General features: G+C 39.5%; 1 protein-coding gene across 2 annotated transcripts in view; it reads right to left on the bottom strand.

Annotated features, from left to right (window-relative positions):
- The window catches only part of kaznb (kazrin, periplakin interacting protein b), a 120,426-nt gene that overhangs the window by 99,122 nt on the left and 9,298 nt on the right, over window positions 1-12,006 (bottom strand). The gene's annotated exons all lie outside the window — the stretch shown is intronic.

The following is a 12,006-nucleotide window of genomic DNA, read 5'->3' as shown; positions in this document are numbered from 1 at the left end:
GACCCATAAGACAAACACAGGAGTCCTAGGAGATTCAGGGAAAAGCCTGCACAAATAAAAATGTCTTCAGATGTTTCTTGAAGGAGTCAGTAGATCATCAAACACAGAGGGAGAGGAAGATCGTTCCAAAGCTTAGGAGCAACAGCCTGAAAAGATTTCTCTCCTCTGGTCCTGAGTCGTGTGCGTGGAACCATCAGTAGATTCTGATCCACAGACCTCAGAGCCCGAGCTGGGGTGTAAGGCTGGATCAGATCAGTGATGTAAGGAGGAGTCTGACCATGAATAGATCTGAAAGTAAGAACCAGAATTTTAAAGTTGATCCTGAAAGAAACTGGCAGCCAGTGAAGAGTTTTAAGGATCAGGGAAACGCTGCAGAGATTAAATATATAAAATATAATTATAGCATATAAAACCCTTTTCTCCGCAAGATACAAGATGACATCATCATTTGTACATAATCGGTTTAATAGTTTCACCCTCTACAAAATATATGTGGACCTTTGAATGTATTCAAGTACCAGGTCCTGGGACAGGAAACCCAAATGCAGAGGCACTGCAATGATTAACAAACTAATTTATTAACAAAAAGGCATAAAACACTGGCCAGAACTGAATATATACTAGACTTGAACAAAAATACATACCAGAGAAGTTTGACGTCACGACAGAGACTGACAGACAAAGGCGGGTTTTAAACACAACAATCAAGGGGAACAGGGATCAGGTGAGACGTAGACACTGGTGACAGGAAACAGGGCAATCAGATGAAGAGCACAAGAGGAAGTAAACAAGACAGGGACCAGTGCTGTGTCTCAAATCGTATACTTCTCTTAGAATACTAGAAGTTAGTATGCATCAGGATAGTGTACATACTAACTAGTACGCAAATTCTCCACAGATAGTATGTCTCAAATCAAACTCTGCTGCTACACTAACCGGAAATGACGCGACAGCTTCTTCTTCTACTACTATTTAACGATGGTTTCAACCAGCTGTTGAAACGCTATCGCCACCTGCTGGCAGCACGTTTTGCAAGTTTGGAAAAAGAAATAAAGAAAAAGTATGAGAATCGAAATATTCGCGAGATATTTAAGCTGGTATCAGCAGCGAAGACGTGTTTATCCTTCTACTGCTGCTGAAAATACACCTGTAAGTATATGTATATATATATATATATGACGTAACTTCCGTTTACAACGTCACTAAGATGGCGGCTGTTTAGGGTAGATAGTGTCCATCGAACCATACTCAAGTTTGTGGGCGTGTTAGTACGCCAATTTAGTGTGCATGGCGCACTAAATTTCGCATACTAAGAATTGAGACACACTTACGCACTAAAAATACTAACTTTGAGTACGCTAGTATGCGATTTGAGACACAGCACCTGATTCAGCCTATCCCAGCTTCTTTCGGGCGAGAGGTGGGGGACACCCTGAAAAGGACGCCGTTCCGTCACAGGACACACAAACACTCACACCTAGCACCCTTCTAGCTGCGCCAATGTGCGTCCCTGTTAATATCGAATAAATCTTGCTCACACCATTTTGAAGAACACCTATTTAACACATCTTATAGCCACTTAATGGTGACCCTTTCTTCTTTGTCTGTTTCCCTCTGTGAGAATATATGAATATATATATGCGTAACTTCCGTTTAAAACGTCACTAAGATGGCAGCCGTTTAGGGTGGTTAGTGTCCATCGAACCATACTCAGTTTTGTGGGCGTACTAAGAATTGAGACGCACTTACGCACTAAAAATACTAACTTTGAGTACGCTAGGATGCGATTTAAGACACAGCATGGGAGTTGCATTTTCCCAGTGCAAACAAGAAGACATTTTCAAAAGCTGCCAGTTGAGAGCAGAAGCCTATCTTCCGGCGACAAAAGAGTCGTCTTTGAATACTTCTCTAAAAGAAGAGAGTCAATAAGACTGTCAGAGGTGGTTCTCTTTCTTTACGTGTAGCATGATTATAGACTGAATAAGATGTTGAGTCTCCGGATGACTAAAGCTGTAATCACACACACGGGGGATTAGGATGGAATCACCACTGCTTGTACGGAAGTGACAGTATCAACACAAGGCAGTCATTTTCTTCTTTGTCTCCCCACAGCAGCAGCAGGCTTCAATTCAAGCGCTCTGCAATTCAACGTTTCCTTGAGAATTAGGTCATGTTTTTCTCACGGAGAATGGACAGAAAACAACATTATTTATCTTTGCATTCAACAATGTATTTCAATGCACGACTCGTTCCTGAAACCAATCCATGGTCACAGCTGTGCATACATGTGTTAACATGTGAGGATGAAGAATCTTCACGTTTGTTATTTGCTTAACAAATAAACAAACTACAGCAACAATAAAATGTATGCTAACAAAACCCAAGGTGCCCTCATTGTCTACTGCTTTTTCCCCTTACTAGGGTCATGGGGAGGCTGGAGGCTATCCCAGTATCATAGGGTGAGAGGCAGGGGACACCCTGGGCAGGACTCCAGTCTGTTGCATGCACACAAAGACAGACAACCATTCACACATGCTGTCATACCTATGGACAATTTTCCCAAAGTTCTTAATCAACCTCTCTATGTTTTTGGACTTTGGGAGGAAACTGGAGTGCCCGGAGTAAACCCATGCAACATGCAGAAAACATACACACATAAAAGGTTGGCTTGGCTTGGAATCGAACCAGCAACCTTCTTGCGGTGACGCTAACCACTGCGCCAACGTGCACCCCTGCCTTAGACATGACATGGTAAAATAAAATAAAAATTATTTGTGGTCAAGAAATAGGAATTCGTGTTCACAAATGAATTGAAATTCTGTGACTTTCAATTTACTTCCATGATGTCACTCATCAAGTCCAGCAGCTCAATAGCTTAAGTACACATTGTTATCCGACAAAATGGTGCTAATGCTAACAAAATAAATATGCAAACCAATAATTCAACACAATAGTAAAAAAGATAACTAAACGTGCTAAAACAATACTGTGTACGCTTACAAACTAAAAATAATATTCCATTAATCCATCCCTCCATCAGTCAACAATTTAGTAATCTGTCAAATCACTACATTAACTAAAAAACTACACACGCTACAGAACAACTAAATAACATAACAGATTACTATATAAGATAACAAATTAAACATGCCAACAAGCACCTAAAAATACTACTTAATCCAACAAACAAGACAATATGGTCTTAAAACACACTTTTATTCCCTGGCTTTTAACACAGCATGAGACTCTGAGCTGTTTAAAGGCTTTTTTCTTGTTTTATTTTATATTGTGTTTACCGTTGTGTGTTTTAACTATGCTTTCTCGTCACTGTACAGCACTTTGTGATGACTGTTGTTCTTAAAGCGCTTTATAAATAAAGTTGAGTTGAGTTGAGTTGGCGTTCAAATTGCTCCGTATGCTAGGAAATGAAACATGCTAACAAATATAATATATATATAAATATATATATAATAAATATGTTTTATATTTCTGATATCACCACATACTTGTCAATCCAATCCTTTTCAGCGTGAATGACACATACACTTAAACACATTTAACAACAAATAAGATAAAAAACTCACAGGTAAGTTCCAACCATAATCTTAGTTGAATATCTTTATTTTAAAAAATACACTTTAATTTGAACAGTATCTACTCTTTGCAGCAGAAACACGTTGAACTCCAGCAGTCGTTCTGGATGAAGAACGAGAGGAAGAAGTTCAAGCTGAGCTGAAGGGCAGCCTCGGGGAGAACTACTGGCAGGAAAAGTTTGACAAGTAAATATCAAACATCGAGACTTCAGCCTCAAAGGATTACATTTTCTTCCAAAATACACCTGAAAAACTATGAATCGAGATCATGACGCGTTACAGGATGAAAATGATGACGACAAGCTTCACATTAACCGCAGCAACACTGCCCTCGTGTGGCCGAGTTCACACACGACATGATCATTTATCAGTCTTTCAAACATCTCAACAACCTTGTTTCATGTGTTTTTTTCTCCAGATATGAATAGAGAAATGACATTAAAACATCATCAGAAGAAGCCGCGATCAGAGCAGGCAGGTTCTTCCACTTCCTTTACACAGTCTCACCGATGGAAACCACAGAGGAACCTGAAGATCTTCTGACTTTCATCTGGAGCCTCAGGCCAAGTCGGCTCTGATGCCACAGAATTGAATCAGTGAACATTGACGAGTTGATCAGTGACTGAGAGACTTCAACCTCAAACCTTCACACTGAGACATCCATTAATCCATCCAAACTACATACAGTCTTGTCTAATGCTCGGGATAATGGACTGATTTAAATGGACTTGATGAATGCAGAAATACATTTTTTGTGGACAAACATTTTTTAGAAGCATCAAAAAGTCGATCCATATAATATGAGAAATGGAAAATAAATCGTATAAAATAAATAAATATCAAGAGCGGAAAATAAACAAATGCATATGACATATCAATATAAATAACCACAAGCTTAGAATGTAAAATGAGTGGAAAAAAAACGATTTCTAAAATTTCAGAAGGACAAGATAGTAGAAATATCACATTATGTGGTTTAAGTTGATTTTCCTCTTCACTACTGTCAATAAATATGATTTCAATAAAGACCTTCATGATGTTTTGTTGTTATTGTTTTTATTTTTGTTAATATGAAGACATTCTTTCTATAAAATGTGACTTTATTCAGATTCATTTTGTATTATTAAGCTCCTTAAACTTGCCCTCCTCATCTCAGGAGAGTTTTTATCATAGTATAGTTATAGTATAGTTATTATTTCATCCTGTTTTCTTATTTGAGAATTTCCTGTCCATCATGTCCTCGGTCTGATCTCCAACCCTCTCCGAACATGTCCGATCTTCTCTCTGGTCTGCAACGAAAAAACCTCTGAATCTTTAACTCGGCTTTCTTCGCGTCTCTTGGGCAAACAAAGACCAAGATATTTTCTACAATATACATCCCTCCATCTGAAGTTTTCATGCTGCTGCTGACAGGTTGAGCTCTGCTCAGGACACCCACCGGCAGCTCCTCGTGCTCCCAGAAGATACCTTCAACATGTTGAAGTCGATGAGTTTTCAGCAACACTTCAGTCTCTTAATATAACTTTTGAAAGGTTCAGAGTCTGGTGAACAAATCAGCAATAATGATGTGAATCTCTGCCTCGACACACAACTCAGAGTGAGTTTCTAACAATTGACTTACAGGTGGAATTAAATTGACACTCGTTTAATGACCCGTTTGATGTAGAATTATCAGTTTCAAGGAGAGAAAATGTGTATTTATGGAGTCAGAGTTGATGTTCTTGAAGGTCTAATTGTGTTCAAGCGTCACACAAGTCACACAACAGACGCACAAATCCTCATTAATGAGAACCTTCTAAGCTCTAGTATGTTTGTCAAATTTACGTAACCACACATTGTTATGATTGTATTTTTTTTGGTGTTCATCGATGCTCGTGTGAGAAAGGAATCCTTGTGACAGGATCCGATCTCTGAAGGCGTGAACACCAGCCTCGCCTCCATAAATCATTCAAGCTTGTTTTTCCTAAAAAAAAAAACCTTTGGAGTACGACAATTAACGTGAAACCTACAACTCAGCAACAATTCAGACTGACGTGTAAACTCTAGTTGCTCTACTTTCTCACTCGTCTACCAGAAAAATGCGTGACTTTAAACCAGATCCGATATAAAAGTCATTGTTTAAACTCATGAACACTAACAGCTCCTACAGAGTTTCTCCGATCATCGTGGAGCTCAAATTAAAAGTCAAAAGACTGAACAAAACTCATTACTGAGGTAAATTCATGGATCACAAGGATTTCAAAACAAAAAATAACAAATTATTAATGAAGTCAAAAAAGACTTTTCGACATCCTAAGAGGAGCATCATTTTAACGAGGAAGTTAGGAAGGAAGAAGACTCTTGGATCTTTTTTATCTCTCGTCTGTCGACACCAGACGTGATTTGTCGCACGACTCTCAACACCGGTGGTTGTTGTTCTGACGACAAAATTAATCCACAGCATCTCTCAAGTGAGGATCCTCCAGTTTGTATCTTCTCACCACGACTGTGTGGCTTCAGGCGCTTGGAATTAGGTTCGTCTATGTCCCCCGCCTCTCGCCCCAGGTAGCTGGGATTGACTCGAGAAGCAAAGAAACATTATCATAATGACCCTGTGTGACCCTGAGAGTCTCTTGCTCTCGGTGGTGCAGGTAAGCTGTTAAAAAGGCTCTATACGAGGGAAAGTGTTGCGGTGATATTTCATTCGCTCGTCTCTCTCCTCGCACATCAAACGCTGGAGGAAAGTGTCCGGTGCACGAGCGTCTGCTGGAGGACGTCTGTCCGCCCACATGACGCTGACGGACGGCTCCCACGGAGATGACACCAGAGGTGCAGAAGCACTCAACGTAATTGCAGACGAATCTTTGCAGAGACTTGAATCTCGGCTCCACCTGCATCTCCGTTTGAAATATTCATAAGAGAAGATTTAACGTTTGCGAAACAAACCCGATGGATTCCGAGACGGAGCCGACAGAAGGGAGTTCACTCGGGTCAGGAGAAGAAACGGCTCTCGCGTCACAACAGAGGAAATAAAATATCTACAAAGACGCTACAATGATGTAATAAGAGGACCTGGAATATATTTTAAAACCATGAATCAAAGGAAGGATTTGTGCAGATGCTTTACATAAACTCACACTGGTGGCAGTAGGCTGCTGGCCAGCTCACCATCGGTTGAAAGCCAACCATCACACAATCTGAGCTACGTCTCCCCATATGTCGAATTATTACATTTCTGGACTTGTTTATTTTTTTCTAATGGACCAATAATGTCATGACATTGAGATTTCACAAAGTACAACTTGAAGTTGAAATATTCACACCCACAATATTTGAATCCAAACTCAGAACTACACAACATATGAGTCTCAAACTTGTATTCAACGTTAAAAATAAGACATTCGTTCTGAGGCTCTTTCATCCTCCTCTGGATAACGTCGAGCCTCAACAGATTCCTGGCAGTGGAAGGCCGTCAGGGCCAGCAAGACCTTCTCTGCTGGCCTGAACATAATCAGAAAATAAATGTAATTCTTTAATTAAAAAAGTTTATTTTTCATAAATATATATTCAATTATTCCTTATAGTCTTTTCTCTTCATTTCATTTCTTTCCTCTTGCTTGCACAAGTTGAGCTCTGCTTCCAGGATTCTACCTTCATGTGAGAGCTTGACCTGAAGAAATCCACCCGAGGCCTTCAGTCGTTTCAGAAGTGGCTCTTGTACATTTAAATCAACGACAGCCGAAGGACTGTGTTAACCAATCAGATTCGAGTTGGCGACACAACATCAGCGTTTTGGAAGATACCCGTGTCACAGCTTCCATGACGCCTAACGCATTAAACACGTGACACGTTCATGTCGTTTGATTGGATAGCACTGAGACTCATCACATGGAGCTGAAAGGATGATTTGAGTTAATTTAACTGTTTGTTTTTCAACACAATGGCTGAAGAGCTTGATCTGGTTGCTGATATACTTGCAAAGAAATTTTCAAGAAGGATATTTCCAGAAATGCTGGACGTTGTTAAGAAAGTCATGCTAACTCAGAGACGAGTCTTTCACGAGCTTCAAATGATTTATTTATTTCTTTCATGAACTACGTGACTAAATGCATTTTTTTCTTAATAATGTTGCGCTTTATGAGATCAATAGTGGTGCTTGTGTGTGTGTGTGTGTGTGTGTGTGTGTGTGTGTGTGTGTGTGTGTGTGTGTGTGTGTGTGTGTGTGTGTGTGTTTTTTTGGGGGGGGGTGCAGAGTGTGTCTTTCGTGGCAATAGAAACCACACAGACTGTAGTTGGAGTGATATTTTGATGTAATGCACTGATGTTGAGTTCATTTGATGATGATCTAAACGTCTTATTGACCTATAACAGCACACGGTCAGATCCCTGTGGTGTATAAAGAATCTTAAAGTAGTTATTGAGAGGTGGATTCATTCAAATGTGCGCCACTGATTCCCAGTGCTCGACTCCCACAGCACGACCGGACCAGCCGGCTCCGAGGACAACAGTGGACACGAGACGTGACACCAGCTTTTCCCTGGAGATTTGTTACCGACACCAAACTCAACCGAGTCAACGCCCTGCTGAGACTCAGTGTTACCCTTTTGATGCTCGACTCCACTGCCTCGAGACTTTTGAACAACCAAAAATCTGCAACAAACTGAAACGATGGAGTGTTAATAAACTTGTTTCCTGTACAGAAAACCCTCAATAGTTTTAAAATGTCATAAAAGGAAAGACGTGTATCAGAATGAGATGAGGGCAACAAAAATAAAAATAATAAAATGTATTGATCTGCTTTATTTTACTAGCTTTAGCTATTCCTACTCAGAAACACTTTTCCTAGTTTGTAACAGTTGGACGAATTTTCTGTTTCCAGACTTCCATTGATGAATGAAGGATGATACCGATGAGGTCATGAACCAGATTGTGGAGAATGAAATATGATATGACGGCTTTGTAAATAACATAACTTTAGCTTTGTTTTGTACCAACTAGTTTGAAGTTAATGAGTCAAGTTTTATGAAAATATTTTAGTTAAGATAACTTAAGATAGGAATCATTCAAATGTTTAAAACCACTTTTTAAAAGTGTAACTAGCATCAAAAAGTGTATCACAAAATGGTTTGTGTTGTCATTGTATACACATATACTTTTTTTAAATGAGACTCTTGGAGTAAAAATACATGTAATGTTTCCAGAAGATTGAATTAAATTTGAGATTCGATTTTAACAACAAACTTGTCAAATGTAAACTTTTGGATCAGAAAAGGAAGTGAAGCTAAATGCGACGACATAAACATTTATGTGAGCTAGAAACAGCTGCTGGAGCTAAAGTTGCTGACAAATGCAAAACTCATTATGGCGGAGAATTCAATGTGCACTGTAAGTGGGATCTACACAGCAGGACTCACTCCTTCTAGCACGAGCTGCTCCATTAACTCTTCAAGCTCCTACATCTTCTCAGCAAATGTGCTGTACGTTACAAAAACCTCTATTTTTCCCATAGTGGGGAATTTATCCGACATCCAGCATCACCGCACAGATGGACACGTTTGAAAATCCTCTGCTTTTTTAAATCTTACGCTTCAGTAACACTCTGCCATGACTCAGCTAACTTCGTGAGTTTGTGCGCTTAAAAAAGTCCAAACTCTCCAACTGGTGAAAAACTTTCAAGAGCAGCATCATCCTGGGATTTATTCAGCTCGCAGCTGGTTTTGATAAAGGGAACGAGCGGCTAAAGGAACGAGGGGGGAAAGCTATTAAATCCAGGAGATGTGTTCACTCAACCCAGGGAAAGTTTGTGAGGATCTCTGAACTGCTGAGCGAGCGTGTCGCAGGGAAATCAAGACAATGACGAGGATTATGAAGAAGAACTAGAGTGAGAAATTATTTTTTAAATCCAGTTAAACAATGTGTGAAATGGAAAAACTCGGGGAGTAAACCAGGAATGAAGTCACTTTACATCGTCCGGGAAGGCCGAGCAGCGACTTCCTCGTCTTTACGATGTGTCTTTAAATCATTAGTCGCCCTTTTTAGGTTCTCAACTCGTCGTCCTCCGAGTCCTGAGCTGTGTCTCACATCGCATACTTCTCTTAGTGTACTAGAAGTTAGTATGTATCAGGATAGTGTACATACTAACTAGTACGCAAATTCTCCACAGATAGTATGTCTCAAATCAAACACTGCCGCTACACACTAACAGGAAATGACGCGACAGCTTCTACTTCTATTTAATGATGGTTTCAACCAGCTGTTTGAACGCTATCGCCACCTGCTGGCAGCACGTTTCGCAAGTTTGGAAAAAGAAATAAAGAAAAAATATGAGAATCGAAATATTTGCGAGATATTTAAGCTGGTATCAGCACCGAAGACGTGTCATCCTTCTACTGCTGCTGAAAATACACCTATATAAATATATATATATATATATATATATATATTTATATATGACGTAACTTCCGTTTAAAACGTCACTAAGATGGCGGACGTTTAGGATGGTCCATCGAACCATACTCAGTTTTGTGGGCCTTTTAGTACACCAATTTAGTGTGCATGGCGCATTAAATTTCGCATACTAAGAATTGAGACGCACTTACGCACTAAAAATACTAACTTTGAGTACGCTAGTATGCGATTTGAGACACAGCTCTGCTGTTACCTCTTCATGACAAGCTGTGTTCAGGAAAATGTTATTTAAACCATTTTTAAAAATGAATTCAGCAGATTTATAAAAGTTCATTCATTCATATAAATCTTCATTTGATAACTGTTTTTTAACATTTATTTCATGTTTAATGTTGCACACAATACCAAAATAAATTCCTATTTGGTGGTTTTGCACTGAAAATGGCAAATATTCTGATTCGGACTCAACGATTGGTCTAGAAGAGCTTTAAACAGCTGTTCAATAACAGAACAGGAAACTAGATTACAATTAACACGATGCATGTTTATACGTGTAAACATATGATGTCACTGTTCAAACACTTGCAAGAACGTAAGAGATTATAAAAAAAAACTGATCTGGAAAATATCAGAGAGAATTGATTTCCTTATTTTGAGGACAGAACAATGTTTTAAAAAATATATATAATCAATAAGAGTAATGACAACAAATTGGATCCAGATTTACAATCAAATCATCAGTCAATTTACAGTCCAAAGAATCAACGTTCTCAGCTCCTGGGGTCCGGATGGATGGCTGTGGCTGTGATTAAATCCACTCTCTGGCTTTAAAAGTGAGGGTGAGTTCTGGCTGAATATATCCACTGAGAACGTCCGGGGGAACTGAAGGATCGATAATGTGGAGGCACGAAACAGAACTAGAAATTGTCATGTGACCACAGAAAACATCTTCCCAACAGGGAAGGAGTCTTTATGTCAGCAAACACATCTACGCTCACATCCATCCAGGATCTCCTGAAGGTCCGCAGGAATGATCAGGCGGTAAAGTTTGATGGCGAGGAGTCTGAGAGTCTGACTTAGATGAAAGTCCTGGCTGTCATCCAGAACCTTGACAGATATAAAGGCCTGAGACCGTCGCTGTGAGCTTAAGGACTCTTTGGCTTCTATAGATGTTACATTCCCTTGAACACTGTTGAACAGTGACAGCAGAAACAAGCGTTTTTTTTTCTTATTTCTGATCATATTTCATTGGTGTGGAGCACGAGCCCGGTGCCACACACTCACACTAGTCTGGTTCCCTCAAGGTTTTTTGCTAAGAAGATCAAAGTACATTTTTAAAAGAAAGGTTTTCCCCGCAAGGTAATTTTGTATTGATTTAATAGGCTTTAAAACAGGTTTTGTGAAATCAATCTGACATCTTTTTATTGTAGTGCCGTCACTAGTGTTGCTTTAGTCAATAAAAGTGACGACTAAATATGGTCATATAACAATATTCTCACCTGGACTATTTCAACAGTTTGTTTTCATGTCTTAACAAGAAGGATCTGTCTCGCCTGCAGTTGATTCAGAACTCTGCAGCGAGAATTCTGACCTGCTCTAGTAGAAGAACTCACATTTCTCCGATCCTTAGAACTCTTCACTGGCTTCCAGTTTCTTTTAGGATCAACTTTAAAATTCTGGTTCTTACTTTCAGATCTATTCATGGTCAGACTCCTCCTTACATCAGTGATCTGATCCAGCCTTACACCCCAGCTCGGGCTCTGAGGTCTGTGGATCAGAATCTACTGATGGTTCCTGAACACACTTCAGGACCAGAGGAGAGAAATCCTTCCAGACTGTTGCTCCTAAGCTTTGGAACTTTCTTCTCTCTTTGCGCTTGATGGATCTACTGACTCCTTCAAGAAACATCTGTAGACATTTTTATTTGTTCAGGCTTTTCTCTGATTTTCTGGAACTCCTGTTGTGTTATCAGTTTTATCTTGATCTTTAAAGTATATACTTTATTGAATATTGTTTTGATTGTTTA

The sequence above is a fragment of the Callionymus lyra genome, chromosome 10 (genome assembly GCF_982586985.1).
Source record: "Callionymus lyra chromosome 10, fCalLyr1.hap1.1, whole genome shotgun sequence".
Lineage (NCBI taxonomy): Eukaryota > Metazoa > Chordata > Actinopteri > Syngnathiformes > Callionymidae > Callionymus > Callionymus lyra.
The sequence above is the reverse complement of the archived record's forward strand: the minus strand, read 5'-3'. Positions and strand labels throughout refer to the sequence as shown.